Here is a 13,690-nt window from a genome sequence, read left to right as displayed (position 1 = left end):
CCTCCTTGGGCTGGAGATGGGGGTTCATTAGCCAAAACTCTCCAGCCAGGCTGGGGTGTGGCTGCCAAAACGACTGATGCACCTTAGCACTGCTGTGCTATCTCCAAACCTGCCTGGAAAAAAGGGAACTAAAAAATGCTCATCCCTGGGCAATCCCCCTGCTCCAGCTGGGATCCAGCAATTCCTCTCTCTTCACTACAAAACCCACAGGCCTTTTCTGAGACCATGGAGAACACAGAGAATTTTCAACAACTGAAAGGGCTTTTGTTTCCTTTTTTTTTTTTTTTCTTTTGGTTTCCTTTTGTCTTGGAAGGAATAGACTGCTCCAGCATGGAAGAGGGAAGTCAATAAAATCGCATCAAATAAAAAACCAAAATGTCCAGGAGATAAAATCAGAAAAGAAACACATGTAAAAGGAGGGGTCTGTTAAGATATTGCTGGTGAGAAAAGGGATCCAGCACTTAAAACAAAACCCCTTAAAAATAATTTCCCCTCCAAACTGCCTGGGTGCCTCATAATTACCAAGAATGATCACAGACCCATTCATTTGATCCTAAAATTAATACATCATGTTCAGAACGATATAGCATTAATTTATCACAAGATTTATGAAACTTGCACTTTTTTTCTAATGAGTTTTATGCAAATTCTGCTCCATCCATTGTTTGCACCCTTAAAAGACAAAAAGTTCCCTCTCAGAAGCTGCTCTGTCAAGAAGTCTGATTCATTTTTATTGATATCTGTCTTTCTCTGCTCATCCCCACAGCAGGAGGGAAGGAGAGGAGCTGCTCCAGCCTGGATGCGATCCTGCTCCCAAGGCACAAGCCACGAGCTCTGCAGGTGAGCCAACCATTCAAGGCACTAATTCTCAAGGAAATTAACTGGTGGTACGCTCACACCTTTCTCTGAGAAGGGTCAGAGAACAAGAAGAGCAGCAGGGAATTGGGCAATTCAAGTATTTAGACTTCCCAGAGTGGAAAGTCCGTGTTTGGTAAACTTGGAGAATAAATACAAAAGGTGGGAGGGAGGGAACCATTAGCACTGAGCATCATGGGGTCATAAAGGGGGAAATCCCATGAGATTGATTTCATTTTTTATGGCAGAGCTGTAAACACACAGCTCAGGGAAGCACTCAGTGTAGCCCCTTACAAATCCTGAATTTTCCTGCAGGAGACCCAAACCCGACTTTTGGGCTGGGTGCTCTCCCACCTCTGAAGGCAAAATCCATTCCCAGGAGCACTGCTCTGCATCCCTAGCCATCCCTCCAGGAAAGCCTGGCTAAGGCAGCCTTGATTAACACATCTGACACAAAGTTTAAACCCTAAATCCACAGAATATCCTTTCCTAATTAACTGCTGAAACCAGAAACAGCCCGGAAAGAACAAGGAGCACTTCCTTCGTTCCTCCCTGCCTTCTACCCAGCTCCCTTTGAAATGTTCACTTTTTTTAAACTAACTCAGACCAAAGGAAACCCCATCACAGGTCTCAGTTGGGAAAACAGGGGCACACAGGCACTGCCATCTCCCCTCAGCACAGAAAGCAGGAGGGCAGAGACCAGAAGGTGCAGCTGACCCACAGCCCTCGAGCTCAGAGCTTCCCTTTGCCCTCACCTCACTTTCTAGAAAAAGCACCAGGGCAAACAGCAGAAGAGCAGCACCCCAGAAATGCATTTAATGAGGTGCTTTGCTGCTTGGTGTAAATAAATGATTTATGAGTAAGGCGACACGTGCGGTGTTTTGCATTTTAGCCAGGCCAGGTAACATAGCTTCGTGTTAATTAGAAAAGAGGAGCTGCTCTGCAATTCATATGAGGTGGGAGATAAAACTCTCCCAGGGCTGCAGGACACCTCTGGGGTGTCAGACACCCCCAGAAATGCAAGGCAGGGACATTAGCAATGCTAATTTAGAAGTTGTAGGATGCTGTGGGTTCCTAAGGACTTTTAAAGGTCTCCTAATCCAAACCTCCTGCCACAGGCACGGACACCTTCAGCTAGAAGTTCCTCAGAGCCTTGTCCAAGCATAAAGCACTAAAACAAGATGCCCTACCACACTCACTGCAAAAAAAATCCTTGCTTACACTTCCTCTAAACTAACTCTCTTTCAGCTTAAAGCCATTACCCCTTTTCCACTGCAACAGGCCCTGCTAAAAGTCCCTGAACTGCTTCCTGCAGCTCTGTCAAGCTGAGGAGCTGATCAATATGAATGGGGGAAAGAGGGGGAAAAAAAGGCAACAACAAAACAAACCCGTCAGCAAATTGCACTCGTGCGAGGGATTCATTCACGTCTTGTTTGAAATCTCATCTGTGCCTCACAAAAGCCGAAACATCCCCGAGGCTCTCAGCCTGGCAGGGAATACAAACCCTTCTCGTGCTACAGCTGCTCTGCTCCTCTGAATGGTTCAGGGGAACAAAAATACAGCCACGCTCAGCCCAAATAGCGCAGCTCCAAAGGGGGATCTGGAGCTGCCAAAGCTGTGGGAATGGTACCAGCGGTCAGGTTTTATCCGCAGGTCTCAGCTCTGTCAGCAAACCGGCCTTGGACTGTCACCTTAACTCTCTGGGGCTTCAACACGCGCTGGGTGATGAATTCTGCCTGGTGCAGTGGAGATGCAGTGAAGTCCCTTCCTGATTTATCTCTCCAGAGCTGAGTTAGTGCCTCCTGATCTCCAAGATATGGCTGCAGCAAAAGCAGGACTTGAGCAACGGGGCAGGAATTAGAAACCCGAGGCAGGCAGTTTTGGAAAGGTTACATCTCCTGCTCCTCTTCCTCCTTGGATCCCAGAGTGGAAGTGACCTTGAACATCACTTACTCCAACCTCCCTGACACAGAGGGACACCTCTGCTGTCCCAAGTTGTTCCAAGCCCTGTCCAGCCTGGCCTTGGACACTGCCAGGGATGGGGCAGCCACAACAAAAATCAACAAAACCTTTGAGGGAAACCACCAGGGGCTTGGAATTCTCTCCCCAAAGGTGACATCCTGAGGAACAGCTGCAGCCCATCCACCCAGCTCCTCCAGGCACTGCCCAGCTCCAGGTGCTGGCAGCCCCTGTCACAACTCAGAGCATTTCCCATTTCCTCCCTCTTTGTGCCCCTGAAACGCCCCAGGGGAGGTGTTGGCAGGTGTGCCTGGGTGTGTGAGGCTGCAGCTTTGCTGTGGCCCCGCAGAGCATTGCTGGTTGATAAATGAGGCTATTTAGGAGCTGGCTCCGTGGTTATTAATGACACAGACGTGGGGGGATGTTTAAGAGCGGCCCCACGTCCCATTGTCCCCTCTCCTGTGAGTAATGGGGCACTGCAGCTGCAGGGCTTCCAACCAGCTTGGCCTGCTGAAAACAGAACCCAAACCAGGCCCAGGGAAAGGGATGGAGGGCGCTGGACTGACGGCTCCAGGGCACTGATAAATCCACGCTCCTCCGAAAGAAGCTGGGCAAGGCTCCAGCCTTTAGGTGGAATTAAACCAAACCCAGCGACCTGGGCTCTCCCCCTCATCCCTGTGAGCTCCCAGTGAGCCCTGTGCAGCAAACCCACCCCAAAACCAGGGAAAAGCCAAACCACAAGTGGGAGCAGCAGCGGTCCGGCTGTGCTCGCAACACATGGCAAGATCTGCCGAAGCCCAGGAGGCTTTCACAGGGCCATTGCCTCACTCTGGACGTCACAGATGTCTAAACACGGCCAGGAGGACAATGAGTGAGAAATAAAGAGGCTGTTTACTGCAAGAGGAAACCTTGGAACAGAGCTCCAGAGCGGCTGGCGGGAGAGCGAGGCAGAGCGTGCGAGCGCACAGCTGTAAACTTGTTTCTGAGTTAATATACCCACGAGTGTTTTTCCCTTTCCTCTGAAAGCACACTCTTCTGCAAACAAACATCTGGAGAGCTCTGTTACAGCTGGACCATGATCCCCAGTGACTGGAGCATTCAATTAATTTAGCCTTTCTCATTTGTGAGTTGTCTGCAAATAGGCTGGGGCTTGCAGGAATCTATTTGTTATTTGGATATAGCCAGTGAATGGTTTATTAAAAACATATTTCAGGCAAAGGATTTCTCACTAATTGCCCCTGCAAATGTCGCCCTGGGTGCTGGCAACTGGCAGCTCACCCCACACAAATGGTCACCGTGCTCAGGTGGGAATGCCTCTGCATGTTGATGGAATGTAATCTACCTCTGGATAGGGGGTTTGTGGAGGCACCTGCACAAAAAACATCCACACAGCCTTACCCAGCCTGCCTCAGCGTCCCAAAAAAAGCAGAGAACAACCTGTGTTGTAATAGAGATTGGCAAAGACACTTGTTTCTTCGTGTAGAATAGCTCAATCTTTATCACACACACTCAATTTTTATGTGGTATTAAAAGGTACTGTGTTTGAATTTAATAGGTTAGCAAATTATTGAAACTCAGTAATGGTTAGTGTACATGTTTACTATGCTTTTATCTTTCTAGATACGTTTACATTCTTTTTTCACAGATTCTCATGGGATAGACTTTTTATTTTTATAGGTGCAAACTGTTTTCTCACAAGGATAGATTGTTATGCAAACTGATTTTTGTTCTTATGATTCTTTTCTCACGGGAACTTCTCAGCCTAGTTGCTAGCCTAGCTGAAATAGCAGGGTCTGATTTTATAAGGGCTTTCTTTCAGAAGGTTTCACTAAGGATTCTATGATTCCCCTGGCCAAGGTGACCCGTGAGAGCCTGCCTGCTCTTTCTGCAGGCTGGGTCAGAGCTGAAAGGGGTGGCTGAGCCCACACACCCCTCACCTGGTGCCAGATCAACTAAAAAAAAATAAAATCAAGATCAATCCAGATCAACTCAAAAAAAAACCTCCTTTGGTCAAAAAAAAACCAAATAACATTTCAAAATCCAAACTGAACGCAAAACTCCACGCACCAAATCCCAGCTGCTGGGTTGTTTGAAAGCAAAAAGAAAGTAATCACTGAGGTTTCACAGACTGTTCTAAAAGTGGAAATTTATGAAGAGAAAAGTGATCCAATAAGTCCCACTTTTAGGCTTTTTCCTTTCAATTGCTCAGAGCGAAGACTTTCAGAGCTTCTCTTCCCCCTGCAGCCCTGATTGAGGGAGAAGTGGGTATTGACCACCAACTTCAGCCTCTCCCTGCTGCTTGTACACATCAGAGATCCTGCAGATGTCACACACACCCATTTTTCCAGCCCCTTCAGAGCACATTCCCTAGAGCTGAACCCTCCCTGTGCCATTGGACCATTTCTTGGATGAAGAAAACCCACCCTACTCTTTCCGCCTAAAACTGGTTTCCAGATTGAATCCACAGCAGCCACTTGGCCCTTTATGGATGTCCACAAATGAATCTTGATGGAAACTCATCAATCTCATCACAGCCAAGAGATGATCCATCCCACAGCCCTGGGGACACTGCCCTGGAGGAGACACAGCTAAAAACGTCAAAATAAACTCAGCCCACCAGTCCAACCACACCACAGGCACTTCCATGCAAAGGATGTGAGCAGTGAGCTGCCATCAGCAAGAAATGCACCTCTTTTCCTCCTTCCCATTAACTGAGAGCCATCCTTCTTCTTTGTTGGTTGTCCTTTCTTCCAGTCCTTGTCCTTGGCAGGATGCAGATACCCTGGCCCAGGTAACATCCATAAATTCCTCAAATTTGGGCTGAGATTATATCTGTGGTTATTAAAGAGTGATAATAAACCTTATCAATCGAGAGTGAACGCCAAAGGAATAAGGGAAGGATTTTCCCAGGAGTGAAAGTGCAAGAAATTCATAACCAACTTAATACCTGTACCAATAAGAGATACTCGTGATGAATCCACTTTAAAAACAGTTTTACACTTTCCATAAGAAAAAAAAAAAAAAGAGAAGAAAAAAGAGACCCTGGGAGGGCAGGTCTCAGCCCTGGCCCTCCATCTCCTCACCCCAGGTTATTTCTCCTGCAAAACCCCTGCTCTTCTCTTTCACCTCTTGCCCAAGACACAATCCCAGGCTCCTCAGGTTTTGGGATGCCCTCAGATGGGGATGTTGTCCCATCTGTCCCTCGTGTCCCCTCCCAGGCATCCTGCAGCCTCCCAAATGACTGATGAGCCTGCACGTTGTTTTTGAGCAGCTCACGTGCCAGGCAGGATGACAGACCTTGGGAACCTGGGCATTAATCTGGAGATTTATAGTCAGACCTGTCACGCTTGGGGAAGCTTTTTTCCCCCCAAGAACTCTGCCTGAAGGTCACTTTTCCCTGGGCAATAAGCTCCAAGAAACTTTCTCAGGCACCTTGGCCCCCACCAAAGGGACAGCAGGGGATGGGGACGGCCACCAGATAATGCATAAATTTCTTCTGCATATTATACATCTATTATTATCTATGTTTATAGATTCTCCTCTCCTCACTGAGGCTGATGACAGACACAGGAGGAGCTGCTGAAGAAGTCCAGACAGTGCAGTGAGTCTTGGAGTAGGCAGAGGGAAAACATTCCGGGAGCTGCTGCAGGCTGGGTGGCAATTTCAGGACAACAGCTAAAAAAACCAAAAACCAAATAAACCTGCCCAAACCATGATTAGCTGAGCAGCTGGATAACAAAACTGGAGGCAAAGCTCACCATGCACAAGGATGAGAGGCAGGAGCACAGGCAGGTCCCACCTGAACCTCAGGGGATGCCCCAAAGGATGCTCTGGGATGAGCTGGTTCCCAAGACAGGCTCTTCTCTGCACATCACTTTCCTGTGGGAGTTTCCCAGGACGGGCCCAAAAGCCAAGCCCTATTCTCAAGGCCCCAGACACTCCAAAAAGGAAGGTGTCTGTTAGGAAAGATCCCTTGGACGAGGCAAGAGCTCTTCTCCTGCAAGACATCAGGACAGGCTGGCGGCGCACGTGGCAGAGCAGATCAATCCCGACAAGGAACACTCCTGAGGTTTACAGTCAGGGCAACGTGAATAAAACCAGTGAATCATTTATTCAGTCAATTTTAGCCGTCCCTAACGACGAGCTGTCTCACAGCAGACCACACATTTCTCTAGTGTATTCTTATTTAAAGCAATAATCCCTGGGGAGAGCTCTGAGACTTGTTTAGAAAGCGCAGACTATAAAGATGTTTCAGAGGGGTGCAGTGCTCACTGCGCCCTTTCTTGCCTCCTCTGAGCTGTCAGATCAAGTTTACAAGCCAAACAGGGAGGATTCCAAATCAGAAATTTGCTTTCTCTCAGCACTCTTGGCAACATCCATGGAACGCTCCTGCCTGTGACCTGTGCGGGAGGACGAGCAGTGAATGTGTCTGCTTACCACAATTCACCCCCCACAAACACTTCCAACACTGTCCAGCTTGTCACAGAACCAAAGAGTGAGTCACAAGAGTATGGATGGGACAGATTCACCACTTGGTGCTTGCCAGGCTGGCTAGTGTGGGTAAAAGGAAGGGATGGGGTGAAGCACACAATAAAGGCTTTGGAAATTAAAGAGTTTTGAGAGCAAGCACTCCACTCCAACTTCTTCTTCGGGACAACAGGGAGAAGTTGCTTTTCTTCCCAACAGGAAGTTCCTTTCCTTTCCCAAAGACTTCCCCTGCACATCCTTCCAAGCTCTTTCCCCCTCCCCTCACTGGAGCAGCCAACAGCTGCTGCACAGCTCGTCTCCCCATCCAGCTCCTTCCCTGCCTTCCCAAAGCATTCCCAGGCTCCAAGGAAGGCAGCAGAGGATCACACACACATTCCCACGTCCCCGCAGGCAGAAGCCACCCAGGTGACGAGCACATGTTGGGCCAGGAAGGAAGGGGGAGCAGAGAGGAGGCAGATTTGCAGGCTCTGATCCTCCTCTCCCTCGTTATGGATGAGCTAAATTAGCTGTGACACTCATTAGCTGCAGCTCCTAATTAGTGAAAATTAATATTGGTTTTGATAGAAGTGTTGGCTGAAGCTCTCCCAGGCAAAGGCATTACTGACCTTGTTATCTTGTTTGATAGCAAGTTACATCACAGAGACTCCTTCTCGTGGAGTCCACGGATTGCAGCCGCCTCCCACCCTCCACAGCTCCCCTTTTCCTTCCCACCAGCACCAAGGGACAGACCCAGCCCCTGCCAGAGCCCCCTCAGCCCATGGGCACCTGCAGCCATGCCTGGCAGCATCCCAAGCCTCCCCATCCCTGCACACAGCCCAAAATCCCAAGCCCCATGTGACTGCTGATCCCTAGCCCTCCGTGTCCCATTCCAGCACCAAACTGCAGAGACGACAGAGGAATTGCTCACCACCACCTCTGCTCACAGAAGAAATAAAGGGGAAGAGCTGCAGTGCAGTGGCACTGACCATTTAAAAAGGAAAGAGATAGGAGCAGCATTCCTTAACCTCTGGGATCCCCACCCTTGGAGCCCGGGAATCCCACGGTGACAAAGTGAAAGACAGCAGTAACAAAACAAAAGGGAAATATTTGCTACCAAAGTCATGCATAAAAACCCCACCACAGTGCATTATTCACACATTAATAACAATAAAGATGTCAGGCTGCCAGCTAAGAAGTTAATCTCGTTCAGAGCACAATTAGGGATGCCATTATCCAACCACCTGGGGCCACTTGCACACGGCAGTGGGTTTCATGGAAAACAGGGATGAGCCCCTCCCTGGCAAAGCAGCCCTGCCTTGTCACCCCTGTCCAGCCAGGGCACCCCAAATACTGACATTGCATCTTGTTCCAAAGAGGCTGTGTGCAGATCCACGACAGAAAAACTTCTTTTAAAGAGCATTCCTCCACTCCTGGGAGCAGCAGCCCAGTGAAAAGTGTCCCTTGGATAACACCACTGGGGACAGGATACACAAAGAGCAAACCCAGACCACCCACAATATTTGCTGGTCCTGGGGTGAACTTCAACTTCTGGAGGGGGGAATGGCACCACTGGAAAACAGTCACTCATTTTGCAGCAGGATGCCCACCAAGCACAGCAATTTCAGCTTTTGAGATGAACTAACCAGCAAAATAAAATAAAAATGACACCCCCAAGTTACAGCCTGGAGTGCAATATCAAGCTGCTGGTTTAAAATCCGTGGGGGCTCCCCTCTCTCCCTGGAGACTCCTTTCCCACCTGGATCAGCCAGAAACTGCCTGTAGAGCATCCCAGCACCAGTGAAACTCATTCTCCTGCCAGTGCTCTGTGAACTTTGGGGATGCTGCCAATCTTCATGGCTCCATGAGACAATCCTGTTGCAGTGTGACAAAACCAGCTTGGAAATTTTTTTCCCTCCCAATCCAGAGCCTTGATTTCTGACTCTTTCCCCAACTCCACCAAAGCCAGGCGGGCAATGACTCCTGGCCGATGCTCTCTGCAAGCCCTCACTCTGCACCTGATGGGAGTGCAGACAATTTTTCGGAGGCAAAGGACGACATGCAAATGCTGGGGGATGTTTTTCCCCCCCACCCTCTGTGCCCCCAGGAAAGCTGCTGGGAGAGATGTGCAGGCAGGGTGGTGCTTGCTGTGTGTTCCCCTCACCACACACGAGTGCTCCTTTGCAGGAAAGTGCTGCTTCTTCCAGCAGGATGTGTTTAATTTGATGCTGCTGTCAGATGGGAAAAGGTGCATTTCCAGAGCCAGGCTTTTCCGCAGTGCTCTTACTTATTTTACAGTCTTCTGCCACATCTTATTCCTTCCCCTCAATTTCCCAAAATCATTAGTAACAACCATTAATCTCTGCTTGGGAGGATGCTCCTCGCTTCTCTCCATACCCCAAATTGTTCATCTCCCTTGGACTTTATATATTCCAAAATCTTTTTCCCCCCACCTCCTCTTCTTTCTGAATTAACTGCTTGAAACCAAAACAGCAGAGCGAGTAAAGCCACCACATCACTGTTTATGAAAGGATATTACGTTCCACGACACCAGCTCTCACCTCAGAGCTAATAATCAATTAGAAAGGAAAAATAAAAAGGTTTCTGTGGATCCAGGTACCAAATCACCCTCCTAATTGCTCACAGGCAGCGAGACAACCTCCGTGCTCCAATACCAGAGCAGGCACCTGACAAAGGCATGCAGATGAATGGAATAAAATTGAGTTACTAACCATTAAACGTCAAGTGTTTGAAATCTCTCCCCCTCGTGTCCCCAGCAATATTAATAAATCTTTAAGAGAGGCAGCTTTTTCACTGCCCTGACCAGCGCTGCAAACGGAGCAGATGTTTCCACAGAGTTGCCCAACAAGGCTTTTCTCTCTCCCCTCCATCCCCAAGTGGCTGCAGTTAATTCAAAAGCCATCAATGAGCAGTTTGACAGGAGGAACCAGTGTATTAACTCCCCTGCCAATCAAGCACGTTGAGCCATTCAAAGGCAGGAGGGTGCATTGGTGATAAATCAGTTTAAAAGCCTGGGAGATGGGGAGGGGATGGAAAAAGTAAGAAAATGTGAGAAAAAGTGAGAAAACAAGCTGCCCAAGAGGAGGCCAGGCAATCACCACAGTGTTGGTCCAGCATCCCAGCCCCACACAAGATGCTCACCAGGACAGTGACAGGAGAGTCCCAACAACAATTCCACAAAAAACCCCAAAAAACCCCTCTGTATCCACTTCCAGAAGGGCTCTCTTCCCTCTTCCACGTGCCTGCTTCCACAGTGGAATGTGGCAGCTTTACATAATGGGCATCCACTAAATCAAGTTTTCATGTTTTAATTGCTCTGATGACTTTGAAAAGTCGCTGGACCTCCCTTAACTCTTCTTTGTTGTTGGTTTTTCTCCCCTCTGCATTTTTTTTTGTCTTGTGTTACACCAGTAAGCAACAACCACCAACTAGTGGTGGTGGCAGCAAATAGTTTGATTTTTTTTTTTTCCTTCAAGGAAAGGACTTCCACAGTGCCCAATTATAGGAAGCTTTAACTGAAAGGGTAATTTCTTCACCAGCCTGAAAATTCTATAAAGAGAGTCATGGAATGGTTTGGTTGAAAGGGAGCTTAAAAACTTTTTCCACCCCCTGCCATGAGCAGGGACACCTTCCACTCTCCCAGGTTCTCCAAGCCCTGTCCAACCTGGCCTTGGACACTTCCAGGGATCCAGGGCAGATCCAGACTGCAGAGATCCCAGATGTGCCAACATCAGAAGCAGGGGGTAAAGGAGGTAGGATTAAGGTTTTTTCCTTCCTTTTTAAGCTCACACAACCCAAATACATCAAGTTTCCAACCTGGCAAAACACACAAGCTTTTTCATCATTACTTGCAACCAGGGCTTTTTTTTTTTCCTGATAGTGAAATCACAGCTCACCAATAATTTACCAATAATAAAATTATGAGTGTATGCAAATACAAGTATTTCCCTCCAGCACAGGGAATGCCCTTGGATAATAATATTCCACTGGAACACAAATACATCCACAAAGATACATATAAATAAATATATATATGTCTCCTAATTTGAATATATACACATCTGTACACACGTGCTTTTTACCCCTCATGTGTTTTTGTCTTTGTTAAGCCTGACTCCCATAATTATCCCTGCTCTTTATCAGTTTTGGTACCCCTGTTAATGCCTCCAATCAGCCTGGAAGGCCCAAATGACCTGGGCTGGGGCAGTGCTGACACCAAGCCTGGGTATTCCAGAGTAACAAGGAACAGCAGAGAGAAGCCAGCCTGCAGATAAAGCTCCTCCAGAGAGTCCTGCACAGATAATTAACGCTGCTAAAGCCATCCCAGACATTAAAAAAAATTCAAAAATCACCCCAGCCCTCATTACCAAGCTCACACATCTTCCTCCCTCTCCCTGGGAAGGGCTTGGCCCCAGTGCCAGGGCTCAAAAGGTGGCAGGATCAAACCCTGGGTGGTTTGACAGGAGCAAGGTTACCCTGGCATGTTAATGAGTCCATATTGCAAATCCACTTCCTAGCCTTCTCCCCATTCCCCTCCTTAAACATAAGCATTAATGTTACTGCCTATTAGCAAAGCAGATATGAAGGTTTAAGTGATTGATGAAGTGATTAATTTAATGACACAGGGTTAAGGGTTTGGGTGGGAGTGGGGCTTCTTTTATTTTTTAACCTTAAGTTTCCCTGATGTTGGGAATAACTGACTTTCCTAGCCTTAAGTTTTCATAAAAGATGCTGTATTTTCTGCAGCTCAACAAGTAATTTCATCAATGGGCCTTCAAATGACAGAAGAAGGGCTTGAGTTGGGAGAGCTGGGATCCCCTCCTTAAGCGCTCCTCCCCAAGTATTGCTGGTCATTAGGGTCAGCAGCACGCTTTGAAATGAGGTTGTTCCTCTGAAGAACACTCCAGAATCCTGAAAATTCAGTTTCAGGCAGCAAACATCCCTTGGGTGACAGAGAAACACTGAAGAAGAAGGTGAGGTCTCTCTTTGTGGGGGAGAATCTCAGCAATGGCCACAAGGAAGCTTCAAAAACACAAAATCTCTGGTCACACAGCCAAGAGTCTGTTGTGTTTCTCTGGAATTACCCTTCTTAAAAAGCAAAATCAGCTCTGCCTGCTGCACAGAGGCACCCCACAGGTGTTTGCTTCCTGAGCAGCCCACCCAGCAAGCAAACCAAGGAGTTTGGGTCCTCCAGCACCTGCCAACTCACCTTATTTCTGTCAGACCTACCAAAAAAGCAGCTCTGGGGGGGTTTTCACTATCATGAACCACAAGCTCCTGGGTCAGTGCCAACACAGCTGGGCCCCAAGCTCTGCAAGCAGCCCAGAGACAGTCCCACAGCAGAGGGATGGGCAAGAATGAATAAGGATGGCCCTTGTCCTCTCACAGAGTGGTTTGGGGGGAAGGCACTCTTCAAACCATCTCTTTAACTTATCATTTTCTCTTCAGCTTCAACACCTAATTTTGAGCAAGAGGGACCCCAGAGTAAGTACACCCTCCCTCTCCACCAACAGCAGCAAGGGGACACCAGAGGGACAAGGGGCTGGTGATGCTCAGGTGACCACAGCCAAAAGCTGTCCCCAAGCCTTGTGCATGGATATCCGAGCTCTGAAATGATTTAACCACTCCAGAAGCATGCAGGGATCAGAGAACCCGCTTTTTTTGTTTGTTTATTTTGGTTTTGGTTTTTTTAATGGCTTTTTCCTTCCAGTGATGGATCTGGAGGAGCCTGGGCACAGCAGCTGCTGACAGCTGTGGGATCAAACAGGTTTAGCCTGTGCTCAATCCCACACTGATAACCATATCTTCAGCAGCAGCTTGAGCGCCCCAGCATCCCCAGGGACCCTTGCTAGGTGCCAAAGCATCTCCCAGAGCACAGAAAGGCAGTGTTGGAAGAGATGACTGCCTTGGAAAGGATGGATACAGAGTGTGGAGGATGGAAGAAGAAAAGCCCTCTGGCCTGGTCCTTGCCTAGGACAGAGAATTAAATCCAATCATCCACAAACAGAGGGATGTGCTGCCTCAGATCCACAGAGTGTCCTGCCTGTGAAATACCACGTTCCTCTCTGGTTTTCTGGTGAAATAACTGTGTCCCAGCAGGCAGGAGGTGTCACAGCCCCAGTCCTCTGTGGCACTCCACTGTCCTGGCTCCTCTTGGGCTGCAGCAGCCTCAGGGGCAGAGCGGAGCCACAGCTCCATGGGGCAGTGCCTGTGCAGCCCATTCTGAGCAGCTCTTACACAGAGCAAGGTTCAGCCCTGCCTACTCAAATTTAGTGAGAAACACCCCTAGTCCCGGCCTTTGCCAGCTCAGCAAAAGCTGCACAGAGCAAAGAGGGCAGAACCCTCTTTTCAACCCATGAACTATTTCAGAGCCACGAAATTCCCTGTCAGC

General features: G+C 48.3%; 1 protein-coding gene across 6 annotated transcripts in view; it reads right to left on the bottom strand.

Annotated features, from left to right (window-relative positions):
• CDH23 (cadherin related 23) overlaps positions 1-13,690 on the bottom strand; it is a 169,364-nt gene that overhangs the window by 141,060 nt on the left and 14,614 nt on the right. The window lies entirely within an intron of this gene.

The sequence above is a fragment of the Catharus ustulatus genome, chromosome 8, assembly GCF_009819885.2.
Source record: "Catharus ustulatus isolate bCatUst1 chromosome 8, bCatUst1.pri.v2, whole genome shotgun sequence".
In the NCBI taxonomy this organism is placed as follows: domain Eukaryota; kingdom Metazoa; phylum Chordata; class Aves; order Passeriformes; family Turdidae; genus Catharus; species Catharus ustulatus.
This window is presented reverse-complemented; position numbering and strand designations above follow the sequence as displayed.